Here is a 12,351-nt window from a genome sequence, read left to right as displayed (position 1 = left end):
GGGAGCAAGAAAGGGTTCGAGAGGACACAAAGATAATGGGGTCAATGCTGTTGATGGGACGCAACGTGCAAGCAACTTTGGGTGGGAGAGGTGGGGCAAGGGGTAAAGAGAGGGTAAAGGAAAGGAGATTGTGGTCAGAGATGGGGAAGACAGAATTGGAGAGTTGGAGATGTCACAGAGGTAAAAACACTAGGTTCCAGGGAGTGACCATCACAGTGGGTGGCAGAATGTGTCCATTGGGAGAGGCCATGGGAGGAAGTGAAAGTGAAGAATTTAGAGCCAGCAGTAGTAATAGGAGAGTCGGTGGGGATGTTAAAATCCCCAATAAGAGAGGAAATGGGAAAGTCAGGCGGCAAAATTATCAAGAAATTGAGAGGATGGGCCAGGGGAACTTTACAAAAAAGGAAGCAAAAGCATTAAAAGAACTAGCAAACAATAAAGACCTGGTATTAAAACCAGCTGACAAAGGTGTGTGTGTGTGTGTGTGTGTGTGTGTGTGTGTATGTGTGTGTGTATGTGTATGTGTGTGTGTGTATGTGTATGAGAGAGGGGGGGAAATCACCATCCTCAATAATGAAGACTATCTAGATGAATTGGACAAACAGTTGAAAGATACTACAACATGTGTAAAACTAAAGTGGGACCCGACAAAAAGTACCAAAGAGCTGAACAGATTACTTAGCAAAGCTTTTTTCCTTAGGGATTCTTAATAAAACTGAGCACTCCTTCCTGTCAACTAAACACCCAAGACTCCCAGTAACATACCAGTTACCAAAGATACATAAATCATTAGTAGATCCACCAGGGCAATTGTCTCGGGAATTGGATCCCTTACTAGTAAATTATTAAGCTATATAGATCAATATATCCAGCTCACTGTAGTCAAGCAAAAAACTTTAGGGGCACAGGACATGTTCTTAACATCCTTAAAGATGTTGAATGGAAAAAGCACTACATCCTGATGACGAGTCTATACACCATCATCGACCACCAGGCAGGATGCAAACATATAAGGGCTGTATTTAAAAAGGAATCAGTCCTTCGGCTACACAAATCAACTTTCTTCTGCTTTTATATTAGAGCATAACTACTTTTGGTCCAGTGGGAACGGCAATGGGCATGAGATTCGCACCTAGTTACGCAAACCTGTTTATGGCCCACTGGGAGGAGTCATTCATTTGGAAAAACCACCTTTTCTTGGACAAGATCTACAAATTAAGATCAAGAAAAAAGCACTGGTATGAATATGGATCTTGTTTACTGCCAAATGGAAACAATCGTAAAAGCCCCTATAAATTGATAAAACTTGACCTCTATTAATTACAACTAAAATAGTTGGATGTTAAAAACAGCAAAATATAAATAAGTGAATGTAAAATGTGACAAATGTGAAATAAAACTGAATTAAAAAAAGTGTGTGTATTTCCTTATTATCCTGCATTTAATTACTCGTAGCACTTTTAATTGATCATTCTATGAAGATTGATATAAATTGATATAAAAAGGAGTCCAGAGTGATATCTTCTGATTATGAACTCTGTTCAATATATACAATAGACCAATCAGCAACTACGGAATAGTCAATTAGCCCCTTCAAAGTTCTCAGAATGTATTGAGAGTATACGGCAGTATAAGAAGAAAAAACAGCTGGGATGTAAAGTGAGGACTGTACATGTGCGCACACACTTAAAGAGGACACAGACTCCAAGGCAGATAGACAAACCGACCCCGCACCGATGGACAGGATTGAGACTGTAAACAAGCCTGAACAGTGTTCTACATATACTATAAAGTGAAGCATTTATTTACCACTCCTGGATCATTCACTTATTTTGCAACAATCATGCATTTTCTATGAAACACAAATAACCAAATTGTTTTTGGAACAAAGTTACATCTAGGTATACACAACATATCATTAAGCCGTACTGTTCTGAGTTTCGTGCGTAAACATCTCTGCAATCCACTTATGTTTTCACTTTATATTTGGCATGTGAGAGGAACTGCTCAGAGACTTACTCTATGAGCTTTATTAGATCAGTCTAAATATTTGATCCATGGACTTGGATTTATTGATGTTTTCACAACATGTTTTGACATTTGACATGATAGCTAGTTATAGTTATCCTTTGTTGAAGGTATATCATTGGTTTACGTGATTTTATTGTAATTTCTGTGACCTAATGTTCTGACCATAATTGTAAAACTACTGTATCTTACCATATGGCTTATTGTTTGTTATACATTAACTATTAAACGCAAACGTTAATCTCTTTCAACATTTCTACTACCTTACGGAACTTGCAACTTACCATTTCCAGCATTTATATTGTACCCAGGTTAACTATATTATATGTACACTGCATTGTTTATAAATACATATCACAGAGTCTATTTATCCCCCTATCGTAGTTTTTCCCCTTTTCATTACAGCCCAATGTCAGGAGAGAGAAGCAGATATTTAATTGCCTTTGGTTAAAAGGCAATTGCCAAGTATTAAGTCCACTAGTAAAAGCTTTTTCGCCAATCAGAACCTTTGATTTGGACAAACTAGTGAACCACCTCCCAGTCATACGAGTCTGGACCATCCTGGGTGTCCTTCTCCAGGGCCCATTGGGCATCGAGTGGTATCAAAAGACTCCTTCTGACCCTCAGTGTAGTGGAGAAAAAAAACCAAACAAAAACATTTTATAAATGTGCAAAATGTTCCCCTGTTCAACTTTTTTAAAAGACAAATTATTTTACATATTTAAAATTGATTGTTTAGCCAACGGATCACTCGCCAAATAATTTATCAAAACATTTTTTGAAATGTGGGAGTTACATTGCCTAACTTCAACCTGATGCTTCTCATCAATGTCATGGTACGAATTGAGAGTCATTACTGATGACCCTCCCTCTATTGGAGAGGACAGGGGGAACTTTCTCCAGTGGAATCACCAGATTTTGTCTCTCTCATTTTGACATACTAACCATGTTCTCTGTAAGTGAGCAAACTGTATAGTGACCAAGAGTTTCAAGCCGGGGTATCTCCAGAGGTTCTGTTTAGGACTGTGGTCTGGTCCTCATTGTACACATAAGGTATTACAAGGTGGATTTCCAGTCATCAGTCCAGGCAAATTTTAGTCAAAGTATTTCAGGTCACCGGTTATCCTTTTTTTTTTTTTTTCCATTAAACTGCAGATTTTCATCTTTTTCTATTTGGTGCCCAGGTACAAAGAAAATGTATAACATTTTATCATAATTGTCTTTTTCTAGGCTCGATCATGGCAGTTTGGCACAGACACCCGTCAAGAGTGCTCTCTCCCTTCAACACTTGGACTATTGAGGAGAATGGGTAATAGGTGGTGTTCATAATTAAATCCTATCATTACAACTGGGCAGCCATTATCACTTTTGTGCTTATTACCATCGTCCGACCAAAGAAATAAAGAAATCAGTTTTCTCCAAACTGCCATTTTCTAGCTGACAACACACAAATATCTTATGATGGAACTCAATTTGTGGGCCATAAGCAAGTCTCATCAGCTGTTGTGATGTCCCCTCCATTTCAGATCTTTCCCTTTGCCACAGCAAGTATTGCAGGTCGTGGATACTGGCTGAAAGAGCCAAAGACCCAAGTGCCATGTGTTCTCTTTAAATCTCATGACTGGAACAGACTTCCCAATTTCTTCTGCTAGAGTGATTCTGGCTAGAGGTTGGTTTCAGCAGATGATTCGCTTTGCCCAAATCAGGAAGAAACTACGTTATTTGCAAATAAAATCATACAAATTCTACTCTCCGATATGCGTACAAGTTTCTGAAAGTCTGGGTCCCTTTACAATGTTCTCAGGGTAATTCAGTAGGGTATTTCTCTCCATAGCTTATTAAATTTTAACAAAGTTGTTTATGCTCATTAGTATTCTTTCTTTCCATTATCATTTATAATTAAACAGCTGTAAGCTGTTAGACCCTGATGGCTAAACTTACCTGTGCATATTTCTGCAGTAGTTAGGCTTGCAAGGCAAGAAAACCCCCCCAGAAAAATAGAAATGTTACCATAGTTCATACATTGTTCTTACATGACAGCAGCTGAACTGTTTTAAACCGTATGCTGACTGCAGTGTTATTTGCAACAAAAAAACACTAGTAAAAATGCAAATCCATGGAGGTCACTGTAGGCTTCTCCAATGTGTCTAACCGGCAGTAAAAGCATCAAACAGAACAAGATGTGTTCAGAAACATCAACACAAAGTCCCAGGAAGTAGGTAAAAATGATAGTTGTATGGAAATTGGAAACAATGGGCTAGATTTTCAGACTTAAAACCTTAAGAAAGTTCATTTAGTTTTAGGATACCAGTAGGTGAACCTATTTTCAATCCACTTCATCAAGGCTTTAGAGTTTCCCCCGGTAATTAATGAGATATTTGTTTTTGTTTATGCAATTGACTACATTTTTTTGTAAAATAAGGCTAAATCCTTATTGTTAATGAATTTTGTAAAACTAAAATATTAATTGTAGTGAGTGCCAGAAGTTGTCTTAGTCCAGATGTACATGATTATAAAACATTGTAATGCGAGAATGGAGGCAAGCATAAAGTCAGTTCGAAAAAGCAAGGTACCACAGCAGAAAGAAAATGGAAAAGGTTTCTTTTAAATTGATGAATATTCTTCCGCATAGAGGTGCAACAGACACCACAAAAGTTCATGCTAGTCATCGATATGTACAGGAAAATGCAGATCTAGCTGGAAAATTTCATTTTAAATATTCTTTGTTACTCTATGTTCTTACCTATGCATACAGCCTAAGATTCCGCTAACAAACATAGTCCCTGAGTACTATTCATGAAAAAACAGTTTGAAAGGATTGCCATGCATTATTTAATATTGGGGAGGGAGCTTGAATTATTCCAGTATTAATAGGACAGACAAGAGGGCATTAGATATAGATATGCTTTTAGATTCCTGGGGTTGCTAAAGTATGAATTTGAAAGATGCAGCTTGGGATAATTCTATTATTCAAAGCATATTTTTTCAGGATGCTCCTTGAATTGTACGAGATGGTCCTTCTATCCTTTGAGTGAGCAGGAAGTGTGTGCTTTGGTAAGATTAATACCTTAGGACCATTTCTTCACAACAAACTTTGAAACTGCCTTTATGGTGAAGTCGGAATTCCTGTCATGCATGCACTTATGTATCAGTTACATGGCTTGAAGAGCATAAGCGGTTACAGAAACTTGCAAAGCCCTGCTGAAAGGTCTTCAGACAAAGCCCAGATGAAGAGGGGAATGTTGAGGTTGAGTGACCTAAAGATTAACCAGATCAGCGACAAAATATCTATTTTCTGGAACAACCAGATCAGCACAAGGACCTGAAATATATAACTGGATGAGAGGGAGGTCTTTTCTGGGTCCAGGCATCAATCGATTATTAACTTTCATATGCCAGCTGTCTAACCTCAGAATGTAGATAATAAAATGGTTAAAACAAAATGCTAACTACAGTGAGAATGTGCGTAAATGCTTCTCCTGGTGGCTCAGATAAGCCACTACTGTGACACTGAGCTCTGAAAGCCCAGCCTGTGATGAGCGACGTTAGATGGCTCACAGCCAAATTGATGGCCGCAAGTGCAACAATATTGATAGACAAAATGGATCCTTGAAAAGACCAAGTACCATGGGCGCTGTGAAAACCACTATCAATCACAGGAGACTGGTGTCCATAGGGAATACATGCCAAAGCAGCATGTAGACTGGTTTATCTACTGTCAGCTAGGAGAAATCTTTCCTCGACCTCAATAGGACAATGACTCTGCTGTAATAGATGAATTGGGCACTCAAGATGCCCGAGAACGGAAAAATGAATTTTGAATACAGCACATTTGGAAATACAGGCATGGCTTAAAGGGTTGAAAAACAAGTCTCCACCACCCTTCCAGAAAGCAGATGGTACTACTGCTGCATGGAGAAATTACCATTGTGCAAGTCAACTATTGTATTACTCATCTGCTGTAGCTAAAGAATGTTGTGTATTATGCTAAAGTCAGTAAAGATAGTTAATAAGATACTAGCTTGACAACTTTTATCAATCATCCATGGGGGACAATGGAACAATGGGGTATAGAGTGCAGTGATACACACTGTAAATTTACTGGCAAACACTCAGACTCCTCCCCCTCTATACAACCCATTGATGGGGGTATCTCATAGCTGCCTCACACAAAGCACAGGGAGTATAAGGGCATCCTTAGGTGCTGGGCACTGGGTGGAGGTAATACACCTTATCCTTGGTGGTGGTGGGTTTTCCAGTAGACAAGCCTATCAGAAGAGAAAACAGCCAGCGTCAGAGAAGCCAAAAAGCATCAGGTCGATTTCCTCCCGTTTGCCTTCTCAGCTACAGAAAAAGTAATGGTGAGTTTTATTGTGTGCTGGGTTTCTGTGGGACCTTTCATTTTCTCAGGCCTGTGGCTTTTGCAAATCCACATTCTCCTGGATTGTACAACTGCACCAGTCCTCTCTTTCTTCCCTCATTTTTTTCTATGTCTGGGAAGGGGAGTATTTCCAAGACCAAGCCTGGAGGTGGGGCAGTGGCAAAGATTCTATTGTCTGCTCCAGATGTCACTCCGAATTGCCTCGCACCCAGTCTGCAGCAGATGCTCTGGACATGGCATATGTGGCAGAATACCAGCAGCCGCGCTCACCTACGAGTGCACCCTTTGAGACATTGGGGCTGGTCTCTGGCCCAGGCTATTCCAGAGAGGATGCAGCTTGTTGCACGCCCTAGGGAGCAGAGCAATGATGCAGCAGACTCGAGAAGCGCAATCGTCTCCCTTGAGCCTTGCTCCCAAGATCCTTTGGATTCTGCTTTACCCAACAAGCCGACAGGAATACTCTTCCCTTAGAGAGGATTCGGATGACCATTACCTCTAGACAACTAAAGTATCAGCTTCTCTGGACTGTCTAGACTTTGCGAGAGTCTGAATCTGAGATTTTTTCCCCAGGAGGAAGGTGAAGTGGCAGAAAACTCAGACTGAGGCTTCCTTGGGACAAGGATCCCTATAGGAAACAGGGAGTGGACAAACTAGTATGTTGAGTCAGGCAGACATTACAGAGGAATCATTCTAGAAAGCTCGACATTCAAAAGGAGACATACGATTTCCTTTCCCTCGTCAGCCCAGTTGGAGGGCATGCTTAGAGAAGTATGACTAATTGCAGATTTTAGTTCCCACTCAATGCTCACAAGCCCTCTGACAAGAAGTCAGCAAAAGAATGGTCTCAAGTGCTCATGCATTCAGCAGGCCTGTTTTTGGAAGTGGGATGTGTTGTGGGCACCTGAGCCTTTTAAGACCAATGATTGTCCTCCTTCATGGAAGTCAATTTGATAGAGAAGTGTTCTAAACACATTTTACGCTCTCCCAGAAAGGAGACTTTGATCATACGTGAGTACCACTTTCTTTAATTTGTACCTTTTATTTCTGTAAGAAAATATTGCACAATATTTTTTGATTGTCACTTTCATTAATCGTTTTAGTATTGTGGTTTTATTTTCCATATTAAACAGCACTTAATAAGTTTATCTCTCTGTTCTTATGAGATGGTATTAAATAACACATTTCCGAGAGAGATCATTTAGTTTATGATAACTAAGTTGTGAGAGATTGTTTGAGATAAGAGAATCAGCTCTTGAAACAAACTTTGGTGGTAGCAAGACTGGTAAGGCAAGTAGTTTGCAAGATCAGCAGGGGAGTTTTAATCATTTTTAAAAGAACCAGGTTGTAATTTATTAACTGTTTGTCAGGCGAGTCCTGAATTATGACATGTTCGAGAGATGGCCCAGACTTTGGAAGCTCAATTCAACCTGGCTCCTTCCTTGTGGATGACTTTTCAGGGACTTTTGTTCAACACCAATCAGCAGTGTTCTTAACAGAGGCCAAAATCCTCTTTATACAGGGGCTGTGAAGTCCCATTTTAGTATGGTATCCATGGAAAAATGGTTTCCATATTAGAGGCGGTACAAGTTGCACAGTTCCATACCAAACAGATTTTGAAGTGGAACAAGTCTTACTATAAACATGATCAAACTTTCAAGCTGTGTACAAAGGTCGAAGCTGTCTGCCCTCTGGTCGCCCATTCACGGTCTGCGACTGGACATCGTTGCCAATCGTTGAGAATGGTGGTCGTTGTGCTTCAGCACCAATTCCAGGGTCTGTGGACTCGGAGAGTCAAAGCTTCCAATAACAGTTCTGAAATTCAGGGTGATTCTCAGCATTCTAGTCACAGGGAAGCAGTTCTTGCCAGGAAGGCCCATCAAGATCCGATCGGATAATGCCACAATGGTGACTTACCTAAATCATCATCATTCGCTATTTATGTAGCACCACAGCCAGCACTGTGCAGAGAACTCACGTCAGTCCCTGTATCACTGGAGCATAGTGTCTATTTCTATGTGTGTTTGGAAATTTAGAGACACTGTGGTAAATTTGATAGCAGACAATTAACCTACTAGTATGTTTTTTGGAATGTGGGAGAAAATCGGAGCTTCCAGAGGAAACCCAGGCAAACACGGGGAGTACATATAAACTGTGTGTGTGTGTATGTTAGAGAATTTTAGATTGTAAGCTCCAACAGGGCAGGGAATGATATGAACGAGTTCTCTGTACAGCGCTGCGGAATTAGTGGCGCTATATAAATAGATGATGATGATGATGTTGATGCCACTTAGGCGGCTACCTGGTCTTTGGAGCAATCTATACCCCAGTGTTCCAGTGTCTCCCATTGGATTTAAGAGAAAAGGATTTAACTTAAGTACAAAACTTCCATTTTACCAGTGTACATGGTCTACATCTAAATAATAACATTTAGTTTTTCTAATCAAATATGTAACATTTTATGGAGTCTACAGTTCTACATGTAATGTTCTTTTATATTATACTGGAAGTCTTTTAGACAATACAAGAATATATACAGATAGAACACTCCCACTCCCCCTTTACCCAGCATAAGATGGATTATTACGACTAAATCCTGATGGTCTGGGAACTACATTTGTAGATTCACCTATAACTTAAATTTTTATTTTTTTAAATAGGCACCAACGCAGTCCTCTGAAATTCGTTAATGAAGGTACTGGCAGAGAACCAAAATCTGTAATACATATTCAAAAACCCAGCTATAATACAATTTAAACATGCAATAGACCTAGATTTCAAATTGTGTATCTACAGCGGGTGAAATCACATCAACATTTCTCAGTAAATCTATATTTAATGTGGCTATTGTAATGAAATTTACACCAAATGCCATCAACAACCCTTGCAATCCACACATGCAAAGAAATAAAACCATAGATGTCCATAATTTAAGTTTTGTGTAATAATGTGAAATGACACAGGGAAAAAAGTATTGAACACATGACGAAAGGGAGGTGCAATAAGGCATGGAAAGCCAAGACCCCAGCTGAAATCTATCAGTAATTAGAAAGCAATCCTGCCAGCTGGTTCAGCCACAACTGATGGCCTATAAAAAGGTGTCTCATTACGAAGGCGTCATACAAGAAACATCTTATGATGGGTAAAAGAGCTCTCTCCAGACCTTTGCTACCTTATTATTGCAAAACATACTGATGGCATTGGTTACAGAAGGATCTCTAAACTGCTGAATGTTCCAGTGAGCATTGTTTGGGCCATAATTCGGAAGCGGAAAGAACATCATTTCACAATAAACCGGCCACGACCAGGTGCAACCCGCAAGATTTCTGACAAATGAGTGAAAAAAATCAGAAGAGTTGTCCAAGAACAAAGGACTACTTGTGGAGAACTTAAGACCTGGAATTAGCAGGTACAATTGTTTCAAAGAAAATAATTAATGCACTCAACCACCATGGCCTGTATGCACGCTCACCAAGCAAGACTCCTTTGCTGAAGAAACGTGTTGAAGCTCGTTTAAAATTTGCTGCAAAACATTTGGACAAGTCTGTGAAATATTGGGACAATATAGTGTGGTCAGATGAGAGCGAAATTGAACTCTTTGGATGCCATATTACACACCATGTTTGGAGGAGAAATGTCACTGCACATCATCCCAAAAACACCATATCAACAGTGAAGTTTTGGAGGTGAGAATATCATGGTATGGGGCCGATTTTCTGCAAACGGTAGTGGCATACTGCATATGACTGCAGAAAGGATGAATGGAAAAATGTACTGACACACTTGATAAAAATCTGCTGCCATCTACCAGGATACTGAAGATGAAACGAGGATAAACATTTCAGCAAGACAATGATCCCAAACACACAGCCAAGAACACTCTCAATTGGTTTCAGAGAAAGTAAAAGCTGCTAGAATGACCCAGCCAATGACCTGACTTTATTATTAATTTTTATTTATAGGGCGCCACTAGGCGTCCGTAGCGCCGTACAGGGACAAACAAAGTTACAATACAAGGTGAGACAGCACAGTACAGTAAACAATAAGCACAGTAACTCAGTGAGCTCAAAGCACAGCTAGAGGGGCAGGGGAGGGGAGAGGGGAAGGTCCTGCATATGGCTGAGCCCGAGAGGGAGGGCCCGGATGACAGGGAAACCTTGGGAAACCAGGGATGACTTGAATCCAATTGAAGATCTACTGAAAGAACTAAAGATCAGAGTGCATAGAAGAAGCCCATGGAACCTTCAAGATTTGAAGACTATTTGCGTTGAAGAATGGGGCAAAATCATACCTGAAGCTGTCATTACCAACAAAGGTGTTTGTACAAAGTATTAAATAAATTTCAGGAAGCTTGTTCAATACTAAACCCCCCCCCCACCCCCGTGTCATTTCACATTATTACACAAAACTTAAAATTATGGAAATCTATGGTTTGATTTCTTTGCATGTGTGGATTGCAAGGGTTGTTGCTGACATTTGGTGTAAATTCCATTACAATAGCCACATTAAATATAGATTTACTGAGAAAAATGTTGGTGTGTTCAATACTTATTTCACCCGCTGTATACCTCTAAAATCAGACGGATTATGGTAATCTGTTGAGAAATAGTACTAAATTTTGCAAAATTTAATTTGTGCTTCCTGGTTTGTTGAACAAGATCCTAGTATGTCGCAATACATTAGAATTTTTTTTTTGCTTAAAATAATGTACTGCAACAGGAAACTACTGGGGAGCTTAACAAAACTGTGAGCATGGAATTTAGACTCTTTCCAAATTATTTAAAAACCACATATTTATGAGATTTAGAAAATGTTCTTTTTTATATAGGATTATCTTCAGTAATCTGCCATAAAATGTTTTTACTGCTTATTTGTGTACACTGCAGTCATGACAATCTGACCGGGCAAAGACTACATATTGTACATGGAATCAGATCTGTAACGAGCATATCCAAAATAAAACAGCAGCGCAAATTCCTCCAGGGAGTATAGCTACATTTATGTATAAAGGGAGTCTCTCTCTCTCTCTCACACATATATATATATATATATATATATATATATATATATATATATATATATATATATATATATATAACCATTTATTTATATAGCGCCACTAATTCCGCATCGCTGTACAGAGAACACACTCACATCAGTCCCTGCCCCCATTGGAACTTACAGTCTAAATTCCCTAACACACACACAGACAGACTGAGACAGACAAACACACACAGACTAGGGTCAATTTGTTAGCGCCCAATTAACCTACCAGTATGTTTTTGGAGTGTGGGAGGAAACCAGAGCACCCGGAGGAAACCCAAGCAAACACGGAGAGAACATACAAACTCCACACAGATAAGGCCATGGTCGGGAGTTGAACTCATGACCCCAGTGCAAGGCAGAAGTGCTAACCACTTAGCCACAGTGCTCCCCCTCCTAGTCATGCTTACTATATTGGCCAGCAATGCTTCCCACATATCAATCACAGATAAAAAGCAAAAGGCCATTTAATCTATAATATATATTATATGTAGTATTGTATACAAAGTCTTAACACAAATAGAATACCAGTTATAGGGACCTAAGAGATGTTAACTCCTGTGCTACTAAAATGGGATTACAAACAATGCTGCAGCTGGAGTTTTCTATAGAAGGTAGTAAGGCGAATATATTATATAAATATATATCTCTATCTATCTCGTAATATTTGTAGATCTAACACATCGTCAGGAGTGCCATATTGCCTTTTTTAATCATATACACACACATTTGGCGAAACTTTGGCTCACATTTCATAATTTATATAGAAGAATTTTGTTCCCTTTATACATAACTGTACAAACTATGTACCAGAGAGGAATTAGTGGTGCTTTTATATTGTGGACTATGTTATCTTTAGGGAAATGCCAAATCCCCCGAGCAGCAAACTTTTCCCTTTAAAT

The sequence above is a fragment of the Mixophyes fleayi genome, chromosome 4 (genome assembly GCF_038048845.1).
Source record: "Mixophyes fleayi isolate aMixFle1 chromosome 4, aMixFle1.hap1, whole genome shotgun sequence".
Taxonomy (NCBI): domain Eukaryota; kingdom Metazoa; phylum Chordata; class Amphibia; order Anura; family Limnodynastidae; genus Mixophyes; species Mixophyes fleayi.
Note: the sequence above shows the minus strand (reverse complement) of the source record.